This window comes from Corvus brachyrhynchos, unplaced genomic scaffold, assembly GCF_000691975.1.
Source record: "Corvus brachyrhynchos isolate BGI_N302 unplaced genomic scaffold, ASM69197v1 scaffold92, whole genome shotgun sequence".
NCBI classification, from domain to species: Eukaryota; Metazoa; Chordata; class Aves; order Passeriformes; family Corvidae; genus Corvus; species Corvus brachyrhynchos.
In genome coordinates, this window is record NW_008236973.1 from 2393346 (window position 1) to 2410242 (window position 16897).

A 16897-nucleotide genomic window follows, 5' to 3' on the forward strand; every position below is an offset into this window, starting at 1 on the left:
TTTTTTGCCATGAAGTTGTTCAATCACTTGAATAGATTTCCCAGAGAGACTGTAGATTCTCCATCCATGTAGATATTAAAGGTCTGATGGGAAATGGCCCTGAGCAGCTCTGAGCAGGTGGGTTGGGGTAGATGATCTCTAGAGGTTTTTTCCCACCTCTGCCATGCTGTGATTCTGTAAAAAGTGTTGAGTTTTCAGTTGTCAGCCAGGATACCTGCAACAGCAGTTCCAGAGCAACAAATACTACTTCATATGAATCAAATAAGTTTAAAAACACAGTAGTGGGTTCCTCTTAAAAGTGATTGCCAGAAGAATATATTTGGAAATATTTTGAGACCTTACATGCTTATGTGGGTAGCAAAAACTTTGGCAAAGTTCATGATCAAATGCTATAAATTAAGTGGTTAAACTGAAGTGTTCATGCCAGACTTATGACTGCTCAATACAAATTCTTTCTAAATGAAAGTTAACTGGCTTTTTTTATTTGTTAATAATTCCCTGTTGCCAAAAACCAACAGAGCACAGCTTTCCATTTTCCCTTTCCTGCCCCTATAGAAGTCAGACTATTGTTTTGTCTAATATATAAATGGCACCCATGACAAGAAGGCCATAATACATATGTTTCCCTCAATAAAACCCCAGGTATTTAGTTTGCTCCTGGTAAGTCTGAAAAATAAATTGTTTTCTAAGTTCTCACTTCAAAACACAACAAGGACTAGCTCCAGGCTGCCTCTGGTGCCAGAATTAATTTTAACTGACCATACCAGAGATATAAATTTAATTGGCCAATGCCTTTTTTAATATTTGCTTGTTTATTGGCATATATTTGTAAGTGTGTTTTAAAACACAGCAAACCCAGCTAATTTTCTATTTGTCTAGCAACCTTTAGGAGTAGTTGTATTTCTCTTCTGTCAGGAAATTTAGTGAAAATGTATATCACAAGAAGATTACCATCTTGAGAAATAGAAAGTGGGATGAGTTTTTCTTCCTCCTGGGACTTTTTGCAGATTTACAAATATATTGACCAAAGTGCTTGGTGCTCCATCATTGCTTTTTGTCTTGGCATCCAGTTTGCTCTTTTTGTTCACTGGCAATTACCTTCTGCTCAGAGGTGCAGCTAAGCATCTCTAAGAAACCTGCTTCTTTTGCTGACTGTCTTCCTGTTTGTTCTTCTGCTGTTATTTGTCACTTTGTTTCTTTTTCATTCTAATTTCTGTTTTACCTTATAATTTCTCTTGTTCTAAGGAGCGTATGCACATACAAAGTGACTATTTTTCTCTGACTCTTTCTTGTCTTTTGTCTTGGTTCAAAATTTGCATATTCAGATCATTCTCCTTTTCAGGCAGAACCTTCTATAATTGCTTGTCTTTAATATTATGGGACCTGCAGCAAGGTTATTACCTATTACTAATCATAAGTGCAATGATTAGAAAGCCATCCCTATAAAGCTTCTATGTGTCCTGACAATATATAGAAAAGTTAGGATATCTGGAATCCAATGGACTTTTCTTTCTTTTCCTGTAACTTTTGTTAAATTCGCAAAATACTTTTCTATGCTTTACAGGACTGAGGTGACTGGATGAAATTGCTCAGATGCCTGAGGCAACACACTGAGCTGTCTGGAATGATAATGATTATTCAAATGATAATTATCCAAATGACCCAGATTTCTTCCTTTCTGTATCTTGACAAATCGCTAGGCAGTGGCATCTCTGCTGTCTGTGGTTCTGCGGCCAGTCACGTTTGGATACCCATGTAGGTAAGCCGTATATAGCAGCAATGACAATAAGGCATATCAGGAGTTTGTTGTCTAAACAAAAGTGTCTTTAGTGAAGTTTTCAACATTGTTAGCTACTGCATGTTGGTTTTTTCTTTCTATTGCACTTCAATGTCTTTATGTTACAAGTTTATCTTTGTATTATGCAACTTCAGAATATGCAGACTATTTGCAACCAGTTGTTGCCAATTTGCCTGAATTAATTTTGCCTAAGTGCTTTTCCTGAACCATCTGCAGACTAGGATCACACTGATATTTTGTTTAGCTTACAGAGTTTTTAGTTGCAGGCTCACAGTTTAGATGAGATAAAATATGATTTATACTGGAAACACCTCCAGTGGCATCCACTTGCTTCCCTGATCTCTCTGATTATGCTATGGGAAGATTTCTATCTAAGTTTACATTTTATGGTGACTTCTGCTAAACAGATTAGACTTCAAAAACAGCAGTCCTATACCAAAGGAAATTATGACCTGTAGAACTCCCCTTTTGTCTATTTCTGGACCTTAGTACTGTTAGCTTTCCTTTATGTTCTGTTTTGAGAACTCTTCTCAGGCGATCCTTTGGTCATACTTGGATTTTTAATTTATTTCTTTATCTGTTTGTTCATTTGTTTGTTTTATAGGTGACTTCTCATCGTATCCTCTTCCTCTTTGCCACCTTACCATGAATTCATGTTCTACTCTTGCTGCTACAGCTATAGGGTTCAGAAGTGCAAATGCTCAGACCAGTGTTTCTGACCGTAAGAACAGTGGTGTACCATGTGAAACAGTCACCTCTTGGTCTCTGTTTTGTGTATTGATAATTAATGTCCCCCTCTTACACTCATCTTTAACCCTTTAATGGAAAAGAAATAGTCTAAAATGATGGAAGAAAAAAATTGAAAAGCAGCAGTTGCTTTAGAAACAGCAGTATAGCAAGATATGGCTAAAATGTAAATACACAGGAAAAACTTAAGAATGAGCAGATTTGTGAAATATGAGGGAGGTGCCATGACTCTTCTGGCTTGCTAGTAGTTGGCCTTGGAGTGTCTCTTCCATATGACCATGGGTCAGACAGAGAAAATCCATACCAGTTCTCTCGCCTGTTATTCTCTGCAGTATCTTTTTCTCTCCAGACCAATATAATAAAAGAAAAAGGCCCTCTTCTGTCTGCAACAAACCTTATGCTATTAAAATGCACTATTAAACACTAAAAGAAAAAACCCAAAAGTAAACAGTCAAGACCTACCATTTCTCTTAGTACCTGGTAGAAGAAGAGCTTAGGTGGATGTTTTCAAAAGTCCAAAGTTTTCCAGAGGAGCACATTTGTAACCTCCCAAAGTCCCAGTGGTAGAGTACCACTTGCAGAATACATTCCTGCACTTGTGGAATTTTGATGAAGCACCATAAGCTATTGTCAGCACATTTTTATCCTGACTGTTGCACTTGGAATGAAATGCTATGGACATAAGGAGCATGTGCATCATTAGTTTCTCAGGTTTGTAGCTCACACTGATTTTGATTCCCCACCTTTCTGGCTCTAAAACCTCCTAACCAGTTAAATAACATAAAGAAAATGAGAAAGTCTGAAAGGGCCATACACTTTGAAAATCTTTATTAGTTTGCCCATAATACTATGGCTGATATAGCTGCACTCTTTTTATTTGAAACTGGCCTGTATCCAACTGGTTAGGAGAAGAAGCAGAAAGAACTATTTGTCTGTAAAAAAACCATTGACTGCTCAGAGACACTTCCCTGATTTAGACTCGTATGTTGCTCATCATTCTGTATGCCAGCTGTCTCCAAAAATAATACATTAAAGGATTTAACTGCTACAAAGACAAGATCATAAATGAATACATTAAAAACTACACATAAGGCAGGACATTTTTAATAGGATTTAAATAAGAAAGAAATTTGGGACAAGAGGAGTTGGCATCAAAGTAGTGCCAGAGGAGGTTTAGATTGGATGTTAGGAAAGATTTCACTGAACGGATTGTCAAATATTGGAACAGGTTGCCCAAGGAAGTGGTAATCCCTGAGGGTATTTAAAAGACATGTAGATGTGGTGCTCAGGGACATGGTTTAGTGGTGGACTTGGCAGTGCTGGATAAATGGCTGGACTCCTGATCTTAGCAGTTAGACATAAATGGTTCTGTGATTCAATGATTCTATGAAATCTAAGTTGAAGGAGAACTCAGAGACTTTGCATCAAGGGGCTGTGATAATGCATTTTTGCAGAACACTGAGCACCTGCAAGTGGTCTGACAGCAGCAGAAGTTGATATTGGTGGTAAATTCAGATTGAATCCTAAAATTTCATGTCATTGTATTGAGTGTAGCACACTAAATTTGAAGGTAGAATCCCTGAAACACAAATCAAAATGAGATGAGGTAAGTTGAACTAAATTTAAAAAATAATTTGTGCATTTAATTTATTTGGGAAATATAAGACAGCATGATTCCTCTCCCTCCCCACCAATAAAGCCTTCTCGATCCTTAGAATCCTGGGAAAGGATAAAAAGAAAGACTTACTTATCCCCAAAAGGTAACTTCCTAAAATAGAAGGTCTTTCAGAAGTACCTTTCAGAAGAAAGAGAAATTGCTGTAATCACTAAATCTTATTTACTTAAGTCCCATGTGCACCACATAAATGACAATATTTGTTTCAAAATCATTGTCATGTAACCTGTGATTCTGAACATCCATATGGGATCTCTGTTTATCTTCTGTAGAAATGTGTGCTTTCCATGAGTTAGTCTATCTCTTATTTCAGAGAGAACTCTTAATTGTCAAGATTCAAGTGAGAATAATTTTTTTTTCACTTTTTATTTTTTTAAACCTGAACATTGCAAAAAGCTTTGTCCTATATACAAAATACTGCTTTCTTCTTTTAGTGCGGTTAAGTGGTAGATAAACTGCAGGAATTTCTGAAGAGCAGGAAGTCTCCAAAGAGCATATAAAATCAGTAATGACCTCAAGGAAATTAACCTGCATATACTAAGCAAAAATGTCATTCTATACTGGTATATCTGTCTTAAAACAGATGCTGCACAGATGCCGGCATTGGTTCCAGTGGAACAGGAATCCTCTAAGGTTTATATTAGGAACTAGCTGTTAGGCTTATAGTTAATTGGGAAAAATGAAAACCTTTTTCCATCCCTGGTTGTTTGATGTAGGCCAAATTAAGGAAAAGAAACATTCCTATTGCTGTGAATGAATGATTGTAGTTCCTTAAGTCAGGGGATCAAAGAGACTCAAGCAGAACTAGCATTGGGCACACCATGCTACAACTATATTTGACAAAACTCTTTGTCATCAAATGGCCAAGTCTATCTTCAGACACAGCCAGGGCAGCTAAGCATGGGGTTTGTGAAAGTGGTGGATATGTGATAGGAGAATGGGAATAATAAGGACCTTGGGGTTGAAAGACCAGCCTTCAGCCTTGAGGATGTTTTGAAGTGTCATGAGGAGGTGCTCAGCAGATTCCCTTCATGGTTAAGACTGATAAAGGATTCTGTCTCTAAATATCACTGGTGGCTTTTCTTTCTGCAAGGCAGTGAAGGCATTATTTTCCCACCAAAAATATGGGAGATGTGCTGAAAACTGAGTGCTGTAGATGAAACATCCCAGGTACCTGTTGAAAATTCCTCTCCACAAGGAACAGATGGTTGTATGAGAGAACTTGTATTTGTGCCAACAAAATCATTCCAAACACCCACATTGTGAAGGTCACTAAGTTCAGAATTAGCACAGACACCAGCTTCAGGATGATGGTTGCCAAGTCCTAGGTGCACCTGGCTGAAACTGAAACATAATCATCCTGGGGTGAGTCATGTTGGGTAACTGTATCCCACGTAAACCAACCAAATGCATATCAAGCTGAAATAAAACATTATTAGTTCATTAAATTACTTTTAAAAAGCAATTTAAAGTCATTGGATCAGTAGCACAAAAAAGAGGATAAAGAGCCAAAGACTGGATTCCTGGAACAAACTTGCATGCAGGACTACAGTTTTTAAGTCTTAGGCTTCCTGCCAACCAGCAGAATATCTTACATGAGAAGCTACAAGAAGCAGCTCACTTCTAGCAAGAAACACTAAACACTAGAGAACTCTTCCTAGAAAGCACTAGCAAGGAAATACTACTCTGAAAATACCAGTACAGTTGAAAGTAAATACAAAAGGAATTTAAGATTTTGTGAAAGGAGGAATTAATGCTTATTATTGCTAATTATTTTTTAATTGAAATGCTTAAAAAGAAGGTGATTGTGTCCTCCTAATGGTCATAATCTTCTCACCTGTTTCACCCTGTCCAAGAGAAATGGCCAATGTTTTATGTTCTGAGACAAAATGTTTCAGTACCTTGGAGTGGACACTTCGAGCATAATTCCTCCATTTTCTTTTTGGTTTTTTTACATTTCTTGGTCATTATGCCTGGTTCCAGTTGAAAATTATCAGGAGTCAATTATAGCCTTTTATCAGGAACTTGGATTGTCAAAAGAATGAACTTTTGATAAGCTTCTTGGCACACCAACTCTGAGTAGGAGGCAATCTTTTCCGAAGAACCATGCAGGTAATTACCAGATGTGTTTGTACACTTACCTTTTCATCTCTTCTTCTGACCATGCTATTTTTTTGTCATTCTTCATTTTCTTGTTGTCCCCATTCTACAGATTTGCCTGCAGTAGTATTGATTTCTTTTTTTCTTTCTCTTCATGAACAATGTTTGCTTGGCCTCACTTAATCAAATCTGTTTCTTATTTTCTGACACTAGACCTTTAAAGTGGTTCTGCATAGTGTGTTTCCTACCCATTTTGTTCTAATTCCAGAATAGTTCCTTTGTCCCTTCCAGATGAAGCTTTTATCCTACTCAGCTGCTTTCTTCTATTCATGCTCCTCCTGCCTAGCTCTGAACCAACCTCTTCCAGCCTAGCCAGTTTTTCCATGGGGGGCACTTTGTCTCAGATTTGGATTCGGTGTTATTTTTAAAAATTTCTCTGGCAACTTTCACTGTTGCCATCATCTGCGAAGAAGGAGAACAACTGTGAAGAACATTTATCTCCTAAAAAGGTTTTGCTCTGGGCCTAATTTTCATGTCCATTCCAGTGAAAGATGTATTTATATCTATGTTAAAAACAAAGTTGACAGCTAAATATTCCAGACTTCTCTCCCCTCTTCACCTTCCCAATAAAAATTGTTATAAACCTTCTTTATTTTTAAATATCTCAACAGCGAATCACTTCCTAACATCTCCCAAATGAGCTTTGTTCTGTGCAAATCATCATGAGATAGTCCTTACAGAGAAAGAAATAAACATTATTCTCATATTCTAGTAATCTTCTTCACTTAAATAATTAAATTTAGTTAATTACATAATTTAATCATTATATAATTATATCTACAGAATCATATTCAGGGATTCCTGAAAGTCCTGGTCTCCACAATGGTACTATCCAGTTAACATTCTCTATTTCCTAGCATCCTGTTACCTGGACCCTTTTGTGTAACTATACCTCCAGGCTGCTATTCTTATAACTTTAGTTTCACTTTCTCCTCTCTTAAATTAAGTCCTGGTCCTGAAAGGTACTCAGTACTTGTGGTGCAGCCACCTCTATTTCCATTTGAAATCAATGGGAAAGAATGATGCTCACCCTTTTGTGTTACTGATTCTTCCTGAAAGAGAGCAGTCAGAGGTTTGCAATATTGGTTTTTCAGATGATTGAATGTCAACCTCATCAAATTGAAATTCAGACTTTCTTGACCTCTGGCTAATGTTGTTGACTTCATTTAACATTCCATCTTAAATTTAAAAAGAACAAAAAAAAGAAAGGAGAAGAATAATTCAATGCTGTCTCCTTAGAGCTTCCTGTCAGCCAACCCAGAGTGAACTGGAGAATGTGAATAGACTTTGCTTTGTTTAATCTATCTCAAACAACTTTCTTTTGGTGATCTTTTTCTAGGAGGATCTAATCTTTGTTCAGTCTGTAAAGTTGCAAGTATTAGAGTTCATTCCTGTTTCTGACACAGACTTGAAGTGAGGAAATCCAGGAAGATATATTCCATCATTGATCCTGATACCACATATCTTTCCACACTAGTAAAAGCTTGCCATGAGCCAGACAAAAGGTTAAAGTTTCCATCTTAAATTTGAAATGAAATGAATATAGCAATAATCAGGGGCAGTTTCAGGCATACAGGAAACACAGAGAAGAAAGTAATACCCACTGTTGCCATGACTAGAAGGATGTGTCACTGAGGATAGGATGCACTGCACTAATTTCACCTCTCTGGAAGTGAAATTAGTAGGTTCCCTTCTGGTCAATGAATAGGAAATGTGCATCTCTGGAGGGCAATTCTTGTTTTAAACACTTGCTCTGGACTACAGAGGGAACCTAAAAAACAAACAGACTGGACATGTAGGGAATCATTCAGGTGCCTAAATGTAGATACATGTGGTGCCAGTTTTGATACTCAGAGGAGTCATAGGGCTTTCAGAGATGCTTCATCAGTTCTGTCATGTTTTGGACCTTTAAAAGGAGCAAAAATGTTATAGTGTAAGAAATTCTACCAAAATAGGAAGTCTAAAATTTCTGAGATTGTCCCTATAAGGACAAGGTTACAAAACTGCTGGAATGGATGAGGATGGATGAGCAAAGTAAACTGTAATAAGACAGAAAAGGAGAAATTCCTAGAGAACTTATCATTTGAGAAGACTATTTCTATTACTGCACAGATACTGGTCAGAAAGACAATATGGCAGTTTATTTTCACAGACTAGTATGAGCTAGTCTGGGTTCAAAATTCAATATTCAAGTGAGACAAAAAATTGGGAAAATTATAAACAAAAGCAATAGGAAAACTGGAAGAAAACTAAGACGAAAAGAAACCTTTCAAGTGTAATTAAACAAAAGTAAAGATAAATCCTAGTGATGATTCATAGCTTCACGCCACATCAGCAGACAGGAAAGATTTGAGATGGAGGAAGAAGGTGGTCATTAAATATTATTATGTGCTTTAGGAATATGATTCAAGTGAAGGAAATAACCTGCAATTGATAGTAAAAAGGCATGATGAGAAAGAAGGAAGATTTTGTGACCTTGTTCTGGAATATTTAGCAGAGATTGAGTCAAAACTGATCTGACGATATGAAGAAAACACAAGCAAAATGATGGGACATTGAGGGATCTTTCAAAAGAGTGTGAGACTGAAGACAGGACAGAATTTTGCATATAAGGGGTTTGGTTTTATTTTACTGATCTGTCCTTAGAGCAAAGACAAAAGTTGGACAAAGAAATGCATCTACATCAGTGGAAGGACAATGGAAATAGCAGATGGCAAAGGTTAAGTTTGGAGGAGAATACCTAGAGAAGAAGTTTCTGTCAGGAAAGGCTGTTCAAGACCCAGTGTTAAACAGATAAGAACTGAAGATTAGAGAAGAATCACATTAAAAATTAATATATCTGCTCTGAAACTGTGACAAACTGATTGCAAAACACTGATGCCAAACTATGAAGGTTTCTTTTTTTTTGTTGTTTTTGGTTTTGGCAGGAGAGTATGGTTGTTTGGCTGACTTCAAAGACAGCTGTACTGGCAACAGCTAAATTGTTTTTGGGTCAGTCACATGGGTGTATGTAGTTTGTTTCAGCATGAGTGTTCTCCCAGTTCCCTGTTTCTCTCTCACAGGTTTTCCCCAGTGTCTACTGTTTGATTCAGATGGATATTAATAATAGCGTATTTAATGAAAAAATTATGTAAATATTTTATGAAACCTCTGTAAATAATTTTTATGGCTGAAATGAATCAGTTGTAATGGATATACTGTGCAAAAATTCTTTCTGATTTTTTTAAGAAATCATATGTTCTGTCAATTCCATTTAGCTGTAATGATGTTTGGTGAAGGAAACACATTGAAAATAATTTTTTAATGTTATGGGACTTTCTTACTGTGCTATATCAGCACACAACTGTACATCCAAAATTGTTCTGCTCAAGAGCATCATGGAGTCTGGAAATATAGACAGCATTTCAGAAACATAGAGGATGGTAAAGAGAGGGCTTAATTGTCAGTGTGTTGCCCTCTGAAATGAATAGTGTCTGTTATAACATTAGCCTAGGTTTATGCAGAAGTTTATATAGTTTAATTGTCTGAATTATACACTGCCAGGAAACAGAAGAAGCTCTAGGGAAGAGATTGGGAAAATACCTGATAATCCCTGCATGGAATATCTGCCCGAGCAGGTAAGGAGCCAGGCAGAGCCACATCCTGCAAATTCTATGGAACTCAAGGAATACCATGTCCTTAATTCAACTTTTATGCTTGAGGAACAATGACCCTACCCCTCTACAATGGGTCAGAACCCTGATTTTGTGGTTACAGGGCATGTGGAGAAGATCAGCTGTGATTCCAGAAGGATTAGTAAGTGCACAGCTATTTTTTAAATGCTATTCTTATCAAATATATACTTGTTTCCAAAAGGAATGAGATTTGTGCAATTAGGGTGCCTGTCTTCCCAGCTTACTCTTCTTTTGCTCCTATTAGGTGGTTTTCACTGGATTTAACATAAAGACAGACCAAAATTTGTATGGGTTTTGTTGGGTATATGTTGGACTTTTACTGAGGTTTTTTTGGTAAAATTAATTTTTGCAAAGATTTTGGAGTGATTAAGAGAAAGACAAGGAAAAAACAAAGACTTTTATCACTGAGGTAGTAAGAAGAAACGTAAGAAGTAACACAATTTCAGGAACTGGTGTATCTACTCTTTCTGATATGATGTCTTCTAAATTTGAGATTATGGAGATTCAGTCTTATCAACATTATTTTTTCTCCACTGAATGGGAGGATTTCTGCCCAAGCATAAACAAAAGTTCAGTTATTGTAAAAAGCCCTACCACAAAGATCTATGTTTTCCTCATTTTGTAGTACAACATTGTACTGGGCTATGCTTTCTAAATTGACAATCCATGTGCTAATCATCACTATTTATATTCGTTTGTATAATAACTGTAAAAACCCCATTCTAGTCATGATTTCAAACCCTGTCTTCTGCTCCCAGACTTTTTCTCTTTATCAGGCATGATTATAGGGTAGGGAACAATTTGTTAAAAAAGCTGAAAACTGAATGGAGTTTGGATAAAGATATTTAGCTGCAAACATTAGTGACAAACATTAATGTGCATATCCATGGAAATCAAATCACCATGGAATTAAATTTGTACTTGTTGGCTTTTCAGACAAAAAGGACGAACTTTGCTTTCAGTTTCAGAGAGGAAAGAAATAGGAGTTTTGTTGGGGTTTTTTTTTTTTCCTAAATAAAAATCTTAAAGTCTGATCCAACTGAATTTAAAAGCCATTAGAAGCTGTCTAGTGCTCTATTAGGTTTTGAGCTCATATTAATGGTTTGTGGTGTATCAGCACTGAAAAGCATATTTTATGAACTCCAATGCATGGATTTACACATGACTTGTGATATTAAATCATGCTGTGTGTATAATTGATAAAACAATTTTGTATTTTCTTTTGCTGATCATGTTTCCTTACAAGAATTGCTGTCCTAAAAGGTAGAAAATGCTTCATGAGGGTGATTTTAATTTTAATTTTTTTTTTATGTTAGCAGCAGATTTTTCATAGTCTATAGGCCTAAGAAAGATTAGTAGGAAGAAGAAATATCTTTTATGATATTAATAAACACATCAGAAATGCTCAGTGTCCTCCCCCCGCAAAAACAACCCCAGAACAAAACCTCCCATTCTGTAGCTCTTGATACCTAAATTCTTATTGTATTGATGCTATTTTTCATGTGTAGCAAAGTGGGTCATTTTAAACACAAAATCCAAAGTTTAAAATAATCATGAGTACTTCAGTATTCATTCAGTGAACAAGTATGTTTGGAACAACAGATACTTGGCATAGCTTGAACTGAAGGTGACCTGGCAGTGCCAATCTGCAGATAGTATTTTGTTATATAATTTAATGGTCTTCACATTTTTCTATCTAGGTGTCTGAGGCAGGTTTCCTCTTTCATACAAATTTTGTGGTAACCTTTGCCCCACAATGGTTTAAATCACATTCTTAAGGGATTAAACTGTTATGACAAAAGAGGAATGTTTAGATATTCTGCTTTGCAGCTAAAAATTTGTCAGATTAGAAATTGTGTATTTTATAATCTCAAGATCAAAGAAGCTTTCCATCAAAGTTTTATGTCCGCTATAATATTTTCCCAACCTTTGTTGAACCTGAATTGTTTTGGATTATCTCACATTGGGTTCACTGAGTATGCCTAGCCAAATGTGGGAAAAAGCTTCCTGCCAACATTTGAAACATTTCACATATGTAGGGCAGAGGCAGTAAGCCACAGGTATTAGTTTACTGCAATGGCGAAGCTTGCTTTAACAGTCTTTTTAACTCTACTTTTATATGAAATGCTTTTTGAGATTAGTATGACAGATAAAACCCCAAAGGGCAACCGTTTATCTTCCATTAGGAATACCATTCACTTTCTTTAACCTAGTGACCTAAGTGCTCCTGTAAAGAGTCTCTTTTATAGAGTTTTTACATCTCGATGGATTAAGTATCATCTCTCTGCTGAGGAGAAAAAAAACACAATTCAATTTCTTTAGAAGAATGACTTGTCAGAGAAGAATAGTTTTTGTCTTTATCCATCTTTAATTCCAGCAGTCATGTTCCCCAAATAGTCACAAAACAGTAATCATTCAAAGTTCAAATTGTCAGTTCATTTAAAATCCACTCACCGAGCCCCTTTATTACATTTTCACTACGTATTTGGCAAGGTAAATAGCAAACCAAGAGGACAGAGAATTCAGTTGTTCTATGTGCTGTGTACTACCTTGATAGTCTTTAAGGTTATTCAGCATAATCTTAGTGAAAAATGCATATTTATAATAACATCTTTTTGTTCTGTTAAAAAACATAACATTATTTTATAGATAAAACCCACACATAATCAAAGTAAATCTGATCAGGTTCCATAAAGAAATAAACAAATAAATTGTTTAGACATTTCCAAATATAATTGGAATTTGGCATTCAGAGTGAGGTTCATTCCCCAGGGTCCAATCAGTACTATTTGGGAAAGGGAGATAGCTTCACTTTTTAATGAATATAATGAAAAGTAATATGCCCAAACTTACAAAAATGTTAACTGTCTCTCTTGCATTTGCTCTGCTTGGTTTATAAAAATTTAGCAATGCTTTTAACAAGCTGTTAGGTGACTCTGTTTGCTTTTAGAAATACCCATCTATGATGAGAGGTCTGGCCTGTGCTCAGATGCTATGCTGCACTACATTTTAGGCTGAGGCTCAGAAACAATTTATTTTTGGTGGCACTTGCCTGAAATAAACCTTTAACCCTACCTTTAAAGTCTAGATTGTAAATTGTTGTCTCCTGATTTTTTTCTGCATTCTTCTTGCCTAAATACCACACTGTTATAACTGGCTGTTCTCTGTTCTCTGGCATGTGCTTATTTAATTTTCTTTTTTGAGGTCAGTAACCTGTTTTCTTGATTGATTTAGGTATTCTGCATGTATCCGCAGGAGTTAAAAGTCATTTTGGTTTCCCTGTTTCACCTGCACTTTTTTAGGCCCTGATCTTTTCAATTGCAACATGAAATGGCCCAGTTATTTCATTGAATCTCTGAAAAAGAGGAGTAACTCACAAACTACAATTCACATTATGGTTTCTGTCCACATTCAAATTCTTTCACTTTAGTCCGAGTCTATAAAAAGCACTGGATGTACCCGATATTGCAAACGTTTTATTTTTTAACTCTGTATTATTTAATAGCATCTATATTGATGTGCTTGAAGCACCTTATAGGTAGGACTACCTGTGGAAAGGGTCTGTTGAAAGCATAGAACTTACTTGTAATTTCATTTGTTTTTCAAGGCTTGTACAGATATCATTAGAAAAAGTGCAATATCAATGTCTTCAGCTGTTGAAGCTTAAGATAAACTTGTATTCATTTTTTGAAACAATATGAAAAGTACTGTAAGACAAAGGATTAGAATTTTTTTTATTTCATATCAATATTAATTGAAAGATAGATTCACTATATATGCATTGCTATCACATCAAATGTTGAAGAATTATCTTCCTTTCCCCCTTTTCACCCAATACCACCTTCCTCTTCCTAGTCTACTGCTGTCTGTACTCTGACCTTTTTGTGCCCAGATCCCCTGTTTAACAGAAAAGATTATTTTTTTATTCTAAGACTGAAACTGTACTCTTTAAGTCTGAATTTGAATCTAAGTCTACTACTTATGGGCCATAAGTAAATATCAATCCTTGATATCTAGTATTTATGTTCTATTCTCCTGTTCTTATGGAGTCAGGATGAGACAGACATCCAGTCCTGTAACAGCATCATCCTTGTGTGTGTCTTCACTTACTGGGCCTATTAATTATGAGTTACAATGCTAACATTAACTAATTAGTTTATTTCTAAGTGCCAGAATCTTGTGATTTGTGATATATGACAAGTCTCTCGATCACGGTGTGGAAAAATATGGTAAAAGGCTCTACTAATTTACTAACTAGTAGAAAAAACTAGCATTTGTCAAAGAAAGGCAGATTGTGTCAAAACAACGCCATTGCAGTAAATCCAGTCTTCCCAAGTTTAACTACAGTAGCTCTGAATCTACTGTCCCCTGTGTTTTGTTTTCTTCATATGTGATTTCCCAAAAATTAAAGGGGAATTTTTAGATTGAAGAAATCAGATGAATGAATGTCTTGTGGAAATGTTAACATATTATTGAAATTGTGATCTGGTAGATGGTGGTAAAAAGTGAAACCTTGCTGACTGAAAAAAATTAGAGAAGAAAACACAACTTATGCCTGCTGGGATACTTCATCAAACTGTTTTAAAAGACTAAGAAATGAGATTGTACTTGCCCATGGTCAAGGGATTTCTAAACTAGAATATTAAACATTTGTTAGAATTAGGTTTCAAACAATGTTGGGTGTTTCATGCTTGAGTGACGAAAAGACAATTATTTCCCAGTGTCTTTGCTGCCTCTGGGCATGATTAAATAATGGAATTGTATTCTCAGAAAGATGTGGTTTATTACTTTTAACAGCTTTTCAAGCTGAAGTCTTTATAAATAAAAAGAGCTATAATTTAAAAAAGATAAAAGCCGTGTGCCATTTCATCCCCTTGAAACATGGAAGAGAAAGAATTGCGTGCGGTAATATCTATAACCTTTAGCATGTAGCTTTCTTGAGGTGGGTATTCTTAAGGGAAAGAAAATGTGATGCTCCCAGAGCCAGGAACTCTGCTCATACTTGCTTTGTTGTTTTATGGTTCTCAAGGCAAGGGATTATGCAAAAAACATAAGTGAATTTATTTGGACTTGATGAATTTTGATGGTGATTCCACAGGTGGAGAATAAATTAGAAGCACCCCCACCTCCCCCACCATCCCCACTCCACATTCAGATACTTTATGTAGCTTTGTTGTTCCTGAATGTCTCCAAACCAGACTGCAGCAGTCAACTACTGCTCAGCAGGGCCAGTCCCAGATCACCAGCAGTATCCTGTGCCTGGAACTACTCACAGTCAGGTTGTTCTCAGGTATCTGTTCTCACCCAACAGTGAGTTGGGGTACTGGGCTCTTGTAATTCAGCCCATGGAAGAAGTATTTGTGACCCTTCCTCTCCCCACCAGTGCTGTCAGGCTGACTGGTCTCACACACAAAATCTGCTGTGTTGCATGTGCACTCCACCACAACTGAGACCATCCACTAGAAATCAGCAGCTTTCAATCTAATGGAATTACCATTTAACATTTCCAGTGAAGGTGGACTCTCATAGGAAAAACTTGTATAGATAGGACCTCATTTTATTTTTGTTTTAAATGAATTTTATTTCTGTCCTTCAGAAAGAGATACCCTGCAGACTATTGCTTTAAATTATTTTGGTTATGGTTACCTGGTATTTTTAATGTGGAAAGAAGGTAGAAGTCTACCAAAAGGGAATGTTCTGCCCTTCTCCATGGCTGGTCATTAATGCCTGTCTGTATCGCCTCTCTATTTGCAGACCTAGCCTGTGAGCCACCGTATAATGAAATCTGTCAAGAGGAGTCTTCTATGAGAATCATTTCTGCTACCCTCTCACCTCCTCAAGAATAGTTTAGATGGATCAGTTCCTTCTCTGAGCTGCTGTGCATCTTCAGAAACTCTGGAGCTGGCAAAGATGGAGGGAAAAAAGCAGCTGGAAAAAAAAGCAGCTGAAAAGCAGCAACGTTCTTGGTGCTGGAATGGATTTGTGTATAATATAAACAAAATTAAAATGACTGATCTGTTCTGTTGCTTTGCTGCACTAAGTCAGGACAACCATGAGCTATTATGGCTCCATTTGCATGATATCTAAGATTCTGTATGGTTGTTATGTTCTTAGGATTTTGAATCTCTTTCAACAGGCCGCAAAACCTTCATAGGCTACCAGTTTTCCTTTATAGTAAGTGAGGTTAAGCTTTGTAACAGCAGCTCAAAAAGCAATACTTGTGTGTCCACTCTCTGACACATCATTATTGTGTGATATGTATCAAAGCTTCCCTCTTTTTATCAGATTGCAGAATTGTCCCATTTGTACAACTGCTCAAAGTAAATAAATGATCTGGACAATGCTAAGTGCACATGCAATTGAAGCTATTCATTGTTTGGTCTCATATCGAGGAGAAAACATGTCAAAGGATTTGTCCAACCAGACCAAGGTGCCAAAATCCCTAGATCTAGCCCTGACATATGGTATCAAGCAGATGTACTGGATATGAAAAATCACAGCTGCCAGCTAGCTGATAGCTACCTAAGAATCAGTCAGTGCTAATTTGGTATTTCTGTGCTAGATAAGATCTATGTGGTGTGTCTGTGGGTAACTAAATCTCTGTTTACATTAGGTTGATAAGAATGGATACCATACAGAGTGTCTTAGGAAAGATGTATCCATTTGTGACTGCAACCCACATGACAGCTAATTATTTAAAATGAACTCTGCTGTTCTTGCACCAGAAATCTGCATCTATAAAAGCAGAACTGAAGTGGCATCTTCTTCAAGAGGTCTTCCGAGACTTCAAAACAAACAATTGTACTTGGAGTTTGAATCTTATTTTGATAAGGCCCTAGACTC

General features: G+C 36.5%; 1 long non-coding RNA gene across 1 annotated transcript; it reads left to right on the forward strand.

Annotated features, from left to right (window-relative positions):
- The first annotated feature begins 9918 nt into the window (after positions 1-9918).
- Positions 9919-16406, forward strand: LOC108445267. The gene is made up of 2 exons (XR_001860072.1): positions 9919-9997; positions 15809-16406. It is a non-coding gene; the product is annotated as an uncharacterized LOC108445267 (long non-coding RNA).
- The last annotated feature ends 491 nt before the right edge of the window (positions 16407-16897 follow it).